Consider the following 12081-nt stretch of genomic DNA (forward strand, 5'->3'; position numbering starts at 1 on the left):
GCTACATGTTAAGTTATAAGTGGTATAAAAATAGCTGATCTGATATCTTAATTTATGAAGACTAATTTGCGAAGGGAGGCAGGTAGAGGGGGAAAATTGGTAAGCTCTGCTGCTGCTGCTTTTCCTTGCTAGTCCTCCTGTCAGTTCCCTTTTACCATTTTACATATGGTCACTTGATACCAGCAGCTGCTTTGGGACATCTCTGTCTGTCACATCCTTCTTTTTATTGCAGTGTCCAAAAGCTTCAGAGTGTCTTAAAAAAAAAAAAAAAAAAAAAAAAAGCATTAAAAGAAACACATACACCGTAGTAGCTGAGTTTCCTCCCAGGCTTGGTTCTAAACATGTCACTTTAATGATGTCTAAACTACGCAGTGCTTGATGAGCAAAACATTACTATCTTCTAGCCACATTTGTTTTCCCTGTCTCCCAGAGCACTATAGTCACCCGGGGAGAACTGCGTGTTCTACTTTGCTGCTGTAAAGCTATTATGGGTATGAAAAGTTCCCATTAATCTGCTCCACACATGGATGTTTCTGGATAAAGTTCAGTAGCCAGATCCCTCTTTCTTTGTGTGCATCAAACGAAGCAGAAAAACGCCTCCAATTTAAAGACACCAAATGAATAACCAAATAGATGAGATTAATTTTTGTTTAATCCACGTGGGCAGCAAAGCCAATGGCCAGTGTTTGTATGCGGACTTCTCTTGGGAGTTCATTACCAGCTGAGCCTGTAATAAGTTAATGCAGAGATTCCATGGAAATAGGGGGTTAATTATATGCAGAGGATGTTGGCCAATGTACAGCTCTGAACAACAAAAATAGCCCAAAGTCTTGTGCTTTGGATGTGGAATCAATTAACGAGGTCCACGGCATGTACCAGAATTTGTTAAGATAGTTGTTGTACTATAAGGATGCTTTATTATTATTTTTCTCTAAAAAGCTAAGAAAATAAGTGGATAATAGAAGACCAAGGACAGAAAGACATGAGACTGGTAATAAAACACTGGACTTTGGACTGGGGCCAGAGCAAGCTTTTCAATGGGCTTGAAGTTTGGACTGCAGCGGAGTTTGAACAGGCTTTCACTAACTTTCCGAAAGGCTGCAAGTACTAGACAGGGAGAAGAGGTTGCTGTTAGTTTACCAGCTCCCTGCTCTCTGCTGGCAAGAGCGTTACGCTGCTAATATGCTGTAGCCCTTAGACTGACTGATACCAGCATGTGGTACGGCGTGCTGCAGGCTCAGCTCCGAAGCTGAAGCATAAAAATCCTCCTCGATGCTGGCTGGCACAAACTTAATTTTTTTCCCCCTTTCCACATCTGGTCCTAATATAAAATGTGTCTTTCCGCCTTTTTTTTTTTTTTTTTTCCTTGCCACATCGTTAGGAATGGCTTCTTTAAAAAAAATAGTGTCCCCCCGCTCTGTATTTCTAGGTTTTAGAGTTGTGTGTATGTCTGGTAGTTTAATAACACAGTTTGGGTACTGAATAGAGCGCTGTGTGTTTCTAAAGGGATGTTGTTTCACAGAAAAGGCAGAGAAAGAAGTGATTGCTTTTACTTCTCTTCTGTTTTCAGAGTTATGAAATACACTTTCAGTCATTACAAGGTTTCAAGGAGCCCCTTGAACAGGTAGAATACAAATGTAAAATGAAAAGATCCGACCCATTTTCATCCCCTTTAATTTTAATACAAGCCTTGGGCATGCTCCAGACACTTCTGAAGTTTAGCAGCTTCCACTGCATTTGCCTTTTTTTTTCTTTTTATTTTTTTCCTCTTCACAGGCTTTATCCCTAAAGCCATTAGTTTGTTCCTAGAAATTATCTACTTGTTTGTGGTGTTTGCTGTGTTTTGGTTGTTGTTGTTTGTTTTCCTCATAGAATCCACAGGCCAAAGCAAACAGCACTTCAGAAAAATGTTGCAAGACAGCTCAGTTTTGAGCCAAGCGTCCCTGATAACTTCCCAGCACCTTTGCTGAAGCAGTTGGATGGTGTCACCCCTGGTGGGGGCAGGGACTGCTGGGTTTCCATAGAAATCCCAGCCGGTAAGATTTTATTGAACTAATTAGTGTAGTCCTGAGCAACTCTGTGGGCGTTAATTTGTGGGGTTCCCACCAGGTTCTTCATCTGTTTGTGCTCAGCCCCCTGTGGAGAGGGTGGGCCTGGAGGCCTGGACCTTTTAGCGCGTGGACCCCTGGAGGCACCTGGCAAGGTCTGGAGATCTCCGAGGGGCCCACCTGAGGCCAAAAGCACCACTGAAGCCCCCTGCCCGGGCTGGCTAGGGCCAGGGCAGGATTAACGGGGAGGGAGTCATGGCGTTTTACAACAGTGCGAGGAGGCCGGCTGCAGGAACAGGGACACGCTGGAGAATTGGACTCGGGGAGCAGAGGCGATGCCCAGGGACCACCCTGACCTCTGGCCTGCCCGCCTGGCTGCTTGCGGTTAAAGTGTCACCAGCCAAGGTAGCCGCGGCCTCTGGCACATGCCTCGCCTCCAAGGGCAGCCGGGGACAAGGTCGGAGCAGCAGGAGGGGAAGATTATTTTCATGGCAGCTTGTTAGGCAGATGGGGAAGAGGACACAGAGGGGGTCAGGCAAGAGAAGGATGCAGTAGCCAAGTGGAGGCAACCCGCCTCAGGCAGGCAGGTCCATGAGGAGACACAGAAGCTATGGGGCTCGTTAGTTAAGGGCTCAGACTGTCAAAGGAGCCATCACTAATACTTGTGTTTACTTAGATGCTGCATGAGCATGGGCACCTCAGTTTGCCTGCAAGGCCACGTTTGCCTTCAGGCTCTGAGTTACAGGTGCACTACCAGCGAACTCCTGCATGGCAGCATGCAGCTCCCCCATGCCCCCTGTACCTAAGAGGCATTAGAGCACTAGGAGGCTGCTTCTGCTCTCTGGCTTGCCACCATTTTAGATGGGAAAGGTAAGTCCCAGGTACCCAAGTTGAATATTATCACTCAACTGCCTCGTTAGTATTCTGCAACTGGTTCAGTTAGGGTCAACATCAAAGGAAATGTGAAAGTCCAGCCCCGTTCATAAGTAAAGTATAAGACAGTGTCATTTTCTTGTTTTCTGAAGAATTTGGGGATAAGGAAGGGAGTTCTGGCGGACTCTGGATTTGTTGATTTTAGTTCTTCCTTGTTTGGAAGTGCTTTCGGATGGGGTAGCCAGCTGCTGACACAGCTGTGTAGTGCCATGTCCCGTGCCTTCAACCCAGCAGAAACTATTCACAGAGCAAGAACAGACGACAGAGTCTAATTGCTTTGTAACTAATCTGAGTAAGGAAGTATAATTATGATAACTATCACCGGGGGATGTTTCAAAGAGAATGCATGCTAGATACTGTGACTAAGCACTGAATTTTTTTCTGTCCAAGTGCTTCCACCCCAGCAGCTAGCCCTACGTATATAAATAATAGCTCTGTTGGCTTCAATTAGATACTCCATCTAAGGTCAGTCGAGTACCTGCCCTGTCAGAGTGGGCCACAGGGCAGATGTGAGACACTGTGGTGTCACCTCATCCACACCTTTCCACTCCTCCTGCAGGCTCCCAGCCCACAGGCTGCTTTTCAGCATTTTGCCTTGTATAGTTTTAAGTGGGTCAGGCTACATCTGATTTACCTCTTAAACCACTTCCCTATTAAAATTCAGATATTTGTTCACACTCAAATAAAAATACATATCAATATTTTATAATTTCTGCAGTGTATCCCCAGGCACAAATTATATTGTAATATTAAATTGGCTAGCTTGTTTTAATAGTTCCTGGCTTTTGGTTTTACGTAACACTGCAGGTGTGAATCTAGTAGCAATACCGTAGGTGTGAATTGTTATGTTAGCATAATAGTTTGTACTTTATTGTACTTTATTGCTTAATTGGATTCTTCCATAAGGTTTCTGCAGTTATTACTAGGAAATAATGCCAAGCTTTTCCAGGAAAAGAGTGATACAGGTTTACTAAGATCAGTCTGATTTCAGTGCATGACTGGGTGTGGGAAGTGAATGAAAGATGTCATTAAGTGAATTAAGAGAGTGCTTATTGATTTTTTAATAAAAAGCAGAGCAAGCTAAAAGATGCTCCTTGTTATGCATAGATATCTGTAGCCCCTAAGAGCCCTTTGGGAAAACAGCTGGCTGAGTTTTCTGGCAAAGGAAGCCCTCTCCCACATTTGGGGGATTCCCAGGTGGTGGGTGCTTGCATACTCTGTGATCTCCTCTTCCCTCTTTGTCCTTCCCACTGCCGTGCTTCTGCCAGAAGACAAAAGAAGATCAAAGTTGTTTTTACAGCAACACAGAGGACCTGATGCCATGGCCACTGTACCCTAAGGGAGCACGCCCCTGAGCCACCCCACACAACCCAGTCCCAAAGCAGGGGGGATGCAGGCAGCCCCTCTCATCAGCACAAGCCCCCCCAGAATCCTGTGGTTCTTGCTGCTGTGCCAGTGAATTGAAAGGACAGAGAGAAGTCCCACGGGCCTGCCACTTGAGCATCAAGATATCTACTGTAAGCATGGAGACACTGGGGTGTGGGGACCAAGGGTGTATTGCAATGGTTGGAACGAGTGAAAGCTGCTACTCCTGTGAGTCACTCAAATTCCCTCCACATGGTCTTGCAAAATGGTTTCTCCTCTCCCTTCTTCTCCTTAACAGTTTGCCTACTCATGCTCAAGTTCATCATTTGCTTCTGTTCTTCATTTAAGTTCTGTTCTTCATCTGATGTCTGTCTGGAACTGCTGCCTTAGAGTAGGGGTATATATTTGCTTTCAGCTGGGTGAAATTTTTATGCCTAGCAACTTGTTTTGAGGAACAGTAGGGTAGCTGAGTACCCTAGTTTCATCAGACATTCATCATGCAGAATAGGAAGCTTTTGATTTGCACTTCTTGTATTTTCCAAAAATATTATCGAAAAGCATGTCTGGGCAACAGCTACAAAATATGGATGCAGAGGTAGATTTCAAAGGTGCAGCGTTTTGCATGGGGTCCCCAAAACAATGGGATATTATGTGTGCTGAATCTTGCCATAACAGGAATCAAACTGAAAATCTTCACAGCTGAAAGCCCAATGCACACAGCATTAACTGTGGGGTTAACAGGACCTAGCAATGCAATGGATTGTCCTTTTGTATGGCTGAGGCACATACAGTATAGTACTTGTGTCTTCCTTTTTCTGGGTCTCACCAGGTCCAACCCCTGGAGAATGAGTACCTTTGATCTGTGTTTTGCTGTCTGCCCAGGAAGAGAAAACTTCTGTTACTGCAAATCCAGGCAAAGCGTGAAATGATCCACTTTCTTATCTTGGAGGAAATGCAATGTGCTCCAACCCTGCTGACTCTGAAAGCCAGCCCTGCCCTGTTTTGGTGTATGTGAATTGTAAGGACTATTGGAAAAGCTCAACCAACCTCAACAGCATAATCTACCCAATGAATTTTGGAGTATGTTGGGAAGTACTTTTTTTTTTTTTCTTTTTCTTTTCACCTTATGCAGCTCCATGGAAACCCTTGTGGTTCTGCAGGTACACACTGAATTATGAAGGAGCTGCAGGCACTTAGAGAGCTGGAACATGATTAATAACTGTCAAATTATAGGTAACACTTAAAATCCCTTAAATCTCTTCTCCTCTCCCTGCTTTCCCATCTTTGTTATTAGGAACTAGGACATGAGCCTGTGGCTAACCTGTCATTCCTTGATACAGTCTGTTTGTGGTTGGAGAAGATCTGAAGCCCTGGGCAAGGAGTTCGGAAACTTTAGGACGAAGTCTTGACCTGGAAGAAAAATGGAGTATTGGTGAGCTGCAGCTCTGAGGATCTCATGAAGGAGTAGCTGGTATGTGCATGCCAACACAAGAGTCCTCAGACTCTTTCATCATGAGAACCACATCTTGACTGCCAGATAAACCACCTCCTTTTGTACTTGCAATTGCAAAATAGCTCCATAGCAGCTCTAGCAATTGCTCAGAGAGAAATGAAATAGAAAAACGTTTCATGCATCCTTAGTATAGCAGGTGTTTCTACAAAAAAGACTAATTGTGCATTTTCATTTGGCCTTTTGCTGCATCTCTGCTCTTTGTCTGAACTGTTTCCTCTGCCAGGAGAAGAGTAGAGCCAGCCAACTTTTTGCAGACCTCTGCCAGTGTGTTTAGGTTTGTCAATTTTAGGGTTGTTTTGTTGTATGCATTTTTTATTTTTATTTTTGTTTTAGATTGCACTGAGTAAATTGTATTTATTCTGCTGTCATGCAGTGTTTTGTAGAAAAATTTAAGAAGTAACATTTTTTCTCATTCCTCTTTGCCGTGGAGGCCTCAATCTTGCATTAAGTTACAGGAGAAACCCAGAAACAGTTAATCGAATGTTAAACAAAACGAATGAGGCTTGCACGGTGCCCCGAAGGTCATTAGACTCAAGGTCTGAGCGGCTGCCAAGGGGAGCGAGCTCCAGCGCAGGAGCACTCATCTGAGAAATCCCCACTGCTGGACATGGAGGGGTCGAACCTCAGCGCTGGCTGCAGGCGCCTCCCAGCTAATCTCAGCTGCCATGGCTGGACATGGGGTAGGAGCTCTTCCCTTCTCGTACTCTAGTCCAGAGAGATTTGCAGGTGGGTGGGGGGAAAGGACTGGCCTATTGCTCCAGCCACTTAGCTGTGGAGCTAGCAGGTAGCTCTAAAATCATAAAGACAGACTGTCACTGGAAGTCAAGTCTGATGAAAGAGCCCCTAAAGTTTGGAAGTGGCACAGAGTTGAGGGGTGCAGTGGGCAGTGCAGAGGGACCCCAGTGGTCAGCTATGCATCTTCTGGACTGCTCTCCATCCCACCCACATCTTTCTCTCCCCAAAACAGTGACTGTGCAGAGGAACTGCTGGTTTATTTTCCCCTTGAGTCCTGTCTCTTTCCAGCTTTGAGGTGGGAGTAAAACCACAGGATATGGATGCAAGATGGAAACAGAGAGGCACATCATTGTCTGTTCAACTTCGAAGTGTCTTCCAGTGCCTCTATCTGGGTTATGGAAGAGTTTCGACTAAATGGAGTCATTAAGGGAGAACTCTTACGAGCAAGGGTGAAGATGCATTCAGGTACCTGTGCACTGCTACTCATGAATGTTAAGCCTATAGATCAAACGGATTCCTATAGATCAGTTTGTGTATCTGTAGGATGGTCTTGCTGTTATATTCCTCATTCATGCCATAACTGCAGGAATCCTTTATGCCAGTGTAAACATTGATCTCACTGCATGTTGGAATTACATAGTATGTAAGATGGGGAGAGCTGGAATAACAAGAATGTGTATTTTCTGAAAAAGTAGAAGGTTTCTGAAGGAGGAGTTTTCCCAGAGGGAGCTAAGTTTACAGATCTAACTCATTCAGGCCTTTCTGGTTCTGAGGCTGACACACACATGCACAAACACACATGGTCTAGTATCTATTTCATGGACACATTCTTCCCATCTCAGTGCGTAAAGGTCTTGAAAGCAATAGCTACTGGCAGTACCCCAATTCAACATAACTAATAGGTCCTTCCCAGTTACAAAATCACTAGGGACACATACCTAAAGGAAAGCGTTGCTTAAACTACCTTGCTGTCAGAGGCAATGAAACAAGCTGTGTGTCCTTTTGGGCTTGATTTGTGGGTTCTTTGTTTTTTCAGTCCTGGTTTGCTGACTGCATCTCAAGAACTGTGTTGCTAGAGCAACCTCACTAGCATAACTCCTGCAAGTAATCCAATGGTCTGCAGGAGTTTTTAGATATAATTATAAACTTGAATGGGTCTTCATTATTTTGCAACTTTCATGGATTAATAGGCTGCAATTGGAAGAAAAAAAAGGAAAGATCTGGCTCTCTGTAAACTGTCTCTGACTCAGTGGATCTGCTTGGATTTAAGAGGGCATGTCCTACCTGTATACTTAAAACAGGTATTTTGGATCAGCATCAAGTGGCCTAATGCTGCTGACTTACACACAGCATCTTCAGTTTACATCTTCTCAGTGTTTGAACCTGGTGTTACGTGTGTAGACATGTAATTACTGGAGTGACACTGCCTCCTTGCAGCTCAGTACCTTTGACCTTCTGCTTACTTGTGTGTGTTCATAGTGTGAGTATAGAGATATGGAAGTACATCTATGAGCAGAAAATATCTATGCTTTACTGTCTTTTCCTGTGTACCTAGGTGGGAAATCTTAGCTACAATAACTATCCAAGAAAGCTTTTTGACGCAAATAATCATCAGAGGAAACAAATGCCCTTGTGGTTTCTACCGGGTAAGTACATCCTGAATCTCCAGGCTAACAGGAACAGTTCTTTACGGGCTGACATTCATTTTCCAGGTCTAAATTTCAGTTAAGAGTTTGTTTTTACATTGGCATCCCTCCTAGCAATTGTTACACTGCCTGTTCATACTTCCCAGCCTATAGGAGCCATGGAGAGGTTTTATCTTAGTGGTCTCTATCTCTATGGTCACCAAAACAGCTCAGGCATATTCTTTGAACAAAATTAATTATCGTCAGGTTATCTAGGAGTTTGACTCAGGCACTGTATTTCACTAATAAGCATTCATTTAAAGAGCTTGTATTTAAAAAGAATTGTTATCTAACGCTTACTGGCAGGTTTTGAATCTTACATCCCTGTTGAGATTGATTTCCTGTACATGCCTAATTACTGATGACACAGTAAGATATAAGCTGAAGAGCTATCTTGCAACTGAAAAAAAAAAAAAAAAAGCTTTAAGCCAAGTTCCCTTTGGCTCAAACAGAAGGAGGCTTCATTTTATTTCATTTAGTAAAGTCACCATGGAAGGATCCTCCTCCAAGTACTTGCAGAAGTATAAGGAGTGTGTACAAAACAAGTCCAGACATCAAACAGGGCAACTCCCAAAATGTCTCTGCATTTGTAAACATGCTTCACATCTGCTCAGCTTTGCAGTAAGCATGAAATATAAAACTTGGGATATCTGTCCTATTCGTTTGAATGGATGCTAATTCAGGCTGTGGTTTGACGAGATGGAGGCTGCAGCTGCAGCTGGATTGAGAAAGTGTTTTAAGAAAAAAACAAAAACACCCTGAAGAATGAAAGATATTTTTATTAAAAAAAAAAAAAAAAAAAGAAAGAAAAATAGAAAAGGATCGGTTGCCTGATTTGATTTACAGTGCAGCCCCATGAATAGTTGTAGGATCAAATGCCTAAGCAGCGCACTGCAACGTAGGAAAGGGGAGAGAACAGGAAGCTGTAAGAGTAACTTTTAGCCTTTTCTTGAGATCCAACAACAGTCTTTGCTCGGAAGGATGCTCACTGATGATAAGAACATGGAGGGAAGGAGAAGAGTTTCTGTTTCACAGAGATACATGTCATTTATGCCAGAGTATGCGTGAAAATGGCTGGGGACGCCTTTACTGAAGTTGTGTTTCACCACAACTATGGACTGGCCTGCTTCAGCAGGGGTACTTTCCCAAATAAAAACCTTCAGTGAGAATGTGAGCATGGCACTTTATATGCATGTAAAGAGGAAGGGCTTATTCCCAAGTTAGAAAGTTACTTCATCAGTGAAAGGCAGTTTTATACCAGCATAGGTACCTGCATAGCAGGGACAGTACTCTTAGAGCCCACATCAATTAAAAATGTATGTATAGTAGTATCCACCTATATTTGGTACATAATTATAACATATGAAGAGTGTGTGGAGAGCAGGGTCAAGATGTGTGCCTAAAGCAAGTGGCATGAGATGACCTTTGTCCATGGTAGGGCACTAAATGAAACTGTTTTAAGCATCAGTGCAATGTTGTAGGCGCTACAATGTCACCCGGATCCAGCTGCTGGAAGAAGTTTTTGCCCACGGTTGCTTATCACTGTCCTTTTTCTGCAAGTTACTTCTCTAAGATTTACTGATGGAGATGATTATCTGATCTACCTCATGCATTTCAGTCACAAATCTACTTGTACATCTGACCATCATAAAGGGTGTCTGCCCACAGCCTGAGGCTTTTGGCTTGGGGGAAATCATACTGAGTACAGGAGTAAGCTGACCAAGACCAATCTAGACTTTGAAGAGTCCGAGCAGTCTGAAGTTAAAAGAAAAGGGTCTAACAGTTTTACAAGCTTGTACACTATTTGATTCTGTAATTACAAGCACCATGAATCATGCTGTCACTGGACCACTTTCTTACATTAATTAAACTATTTTCTTTCTCTCCTCATGCCAATGTCTGGTCAGACTTCCAGCCTAGAGCACTCATTTCCATGGGAAATGCTCTTCTTTGTGTAAAGTATTTTTGTAGATGTAGAGACAGTAAATCTGTCACCAGTTAAACGTGTAAAGCACAATTTCAAGAGTGCTGCAACCTCCCGGAAAACCTTGGGCTTCAGGATGTAAATGTTAAATAATGTGTAGCAAAACCTATGTGTATATGTTAGTGGGGGAGAAAGGGAAAAGTAACGCATCCTAACAGGTAAGTCAATGTCTGCTGCTCAAGGACTTGAAATTGGCTTGACTTTCCGTCCGTGACAAAACTGCACTTTATATGTGCTCTGGGGCTTGTGTCACTTGGCCCTGTCCCAGCCTTAGCTCTAGTGTGGCTGTATGTCAGTTATCCTGCATGAGTTATTATTTATATGACAGCAGAATCCAGAAGATTAAGCTAGGACTGTACCCCATTGTGTTAGGCACCGTGCAAATACATACCTAACTCTGAAGATCTTATGCTCTAATAAGTCCAGCAAAAAGAGCAGGAAGGAAAAGGGAAAGAGAAAGAGAGGGAGAAATGAGAAAATACATCCAGGGTCACGCAGCATGGAAGCAAGGCAACAGAGGCTTCTACTCCTGGGTGGTGGCTGTTTTCGTGCCTTCCCAGCAGCAAGTGCTATGTCACTCAGTGCTGCAGAAGCTAACTTTTGGGTAAGATCTATGTGCAGGACTTTTCCTGCTGTGACTGTCACAATGTAAGGGCATTTCTCTTCCTGTATGACTGCTACACCCTACTGCCAGAGTTACTGTCCTAATGCCCTGGTCAGTGAAAAAAGGCACATGTGCCTGCATAGTGGTCTTTCTAGGGCAAAGTCCCGCTTTCCAGGTCCAAACTGCTTGTGCTCAACAGGTCTCTGAGTAGCTGTAGGTAATGCCCACTAGCCTGCGCAGACCGCTTCGGGCTAAAAGATGCTGTGCGAAGGATACGACGTTGTTAATGCAGTCAGTTTTCCAAGGGAGCTGTGAGAGGTTATTTTTGTTCTTTGTTGTTTTCCTAGCTCACAAAAATGTCAGATATTCTCCAGAGTACAATAGACCTCAGCCATGCCGCTCCTGCCTGTTTCTATTCATCTCCTTAATAGGAGTGAGGGAGCAGCGACAGGGCAGCCCCCTGCAAAATCCTTCCTGAGTCTTGTGAGTGACGAGGCGGGTAGGAAATGATGGCAGAGTGCTGATGAGATTAGCACTTCTTGATCTTCATGGTGTAAGAAATCCCCAGGACTAACTCATCCTTCAAGATCCTCAGTGAGTAATAGGTGTTTTATCATCCTTTCAATTAGAAAGCATTTATCAGCAATCTTTGCTAACTCACTGCATGAATTGACCTGTCATTCACAGCCTCAGCCCTTGGAACTGGTAATTAAATTTAGCAATCTGTCTCAACAGCTCTGACTGAAATATGCAGTATGTTTCCATGTGGGCAGGCAGACACTTTGGGTTTTCCTCCCCAAAAGGAAAGAGTTTCAGGAAAAGTGAATGAATGGTCCCGGATGCATAGGCGGACACAAGCCAGTACCTGCAATCATCAAATCCTTGTAAGCATCGTGGGGCATGGAGTGGCTCCGCCAGGGCTAGGGGCTTTTCTTTGTGTTAGTTGACATAAGATAGGGCCAGCACACAGAGCTCGCTAGCCAGGCAGTACCTGTTTCATCTCAACACTTACCAAGCTGCCTGGTTTGGGGCTGTGAAGGAGAACCATGCCTCATTCTTGACCCCTTACTCAACTTCAGAGTTTCATATCCATACCTAAGCTCATCTCAAGCTATGGCACCAGAGGACATGTTTTATTGACAATGGAAACATTAAAAAGTCAGCCAGTCTCCTGCAGAAGGAACTTATTTAAGGAGTTAGACCCTATGGAAAAA

General features: G+C 43.8%; 1 long non-coding RNA gene across 1 annotated transcript in view; it reads left to right on the top strand.

Annotated features, from left to right (window-relative positions):
- The window catches only part of LOC137850580 (uncharacterized), a 51957-nt gene that overhangs the window by 13505 nt on the left and 26371 nt on the right, over positions 1-12081 (top strand). Inside the window, exons 5-7 of the long non-coding RNA XR_011092645.1 lie at positions 5479-5579; positions 5687-5817; positions 8150-8240. This is a non-coding gene — a long non-coding RNA (uncharacterized lncRNA). The remainder of the gene's footprint in view (positions 1-5478; positions 5580-5686; positions 5818-8149; positions 8241-12081) is intronic.

Source organism: Anas acuta, chromosome 2 (assembly GCF_963932015.1).
Source record: "Anas acuta chromosome 2, bAnaAcu1.1, whole genome shotgun sequence".
Lineage (NCBI taxonomy): Eukaryota > Metazoa > Chordata > Aves > Anseriformes > Anatidae > Anas > Anas acuta.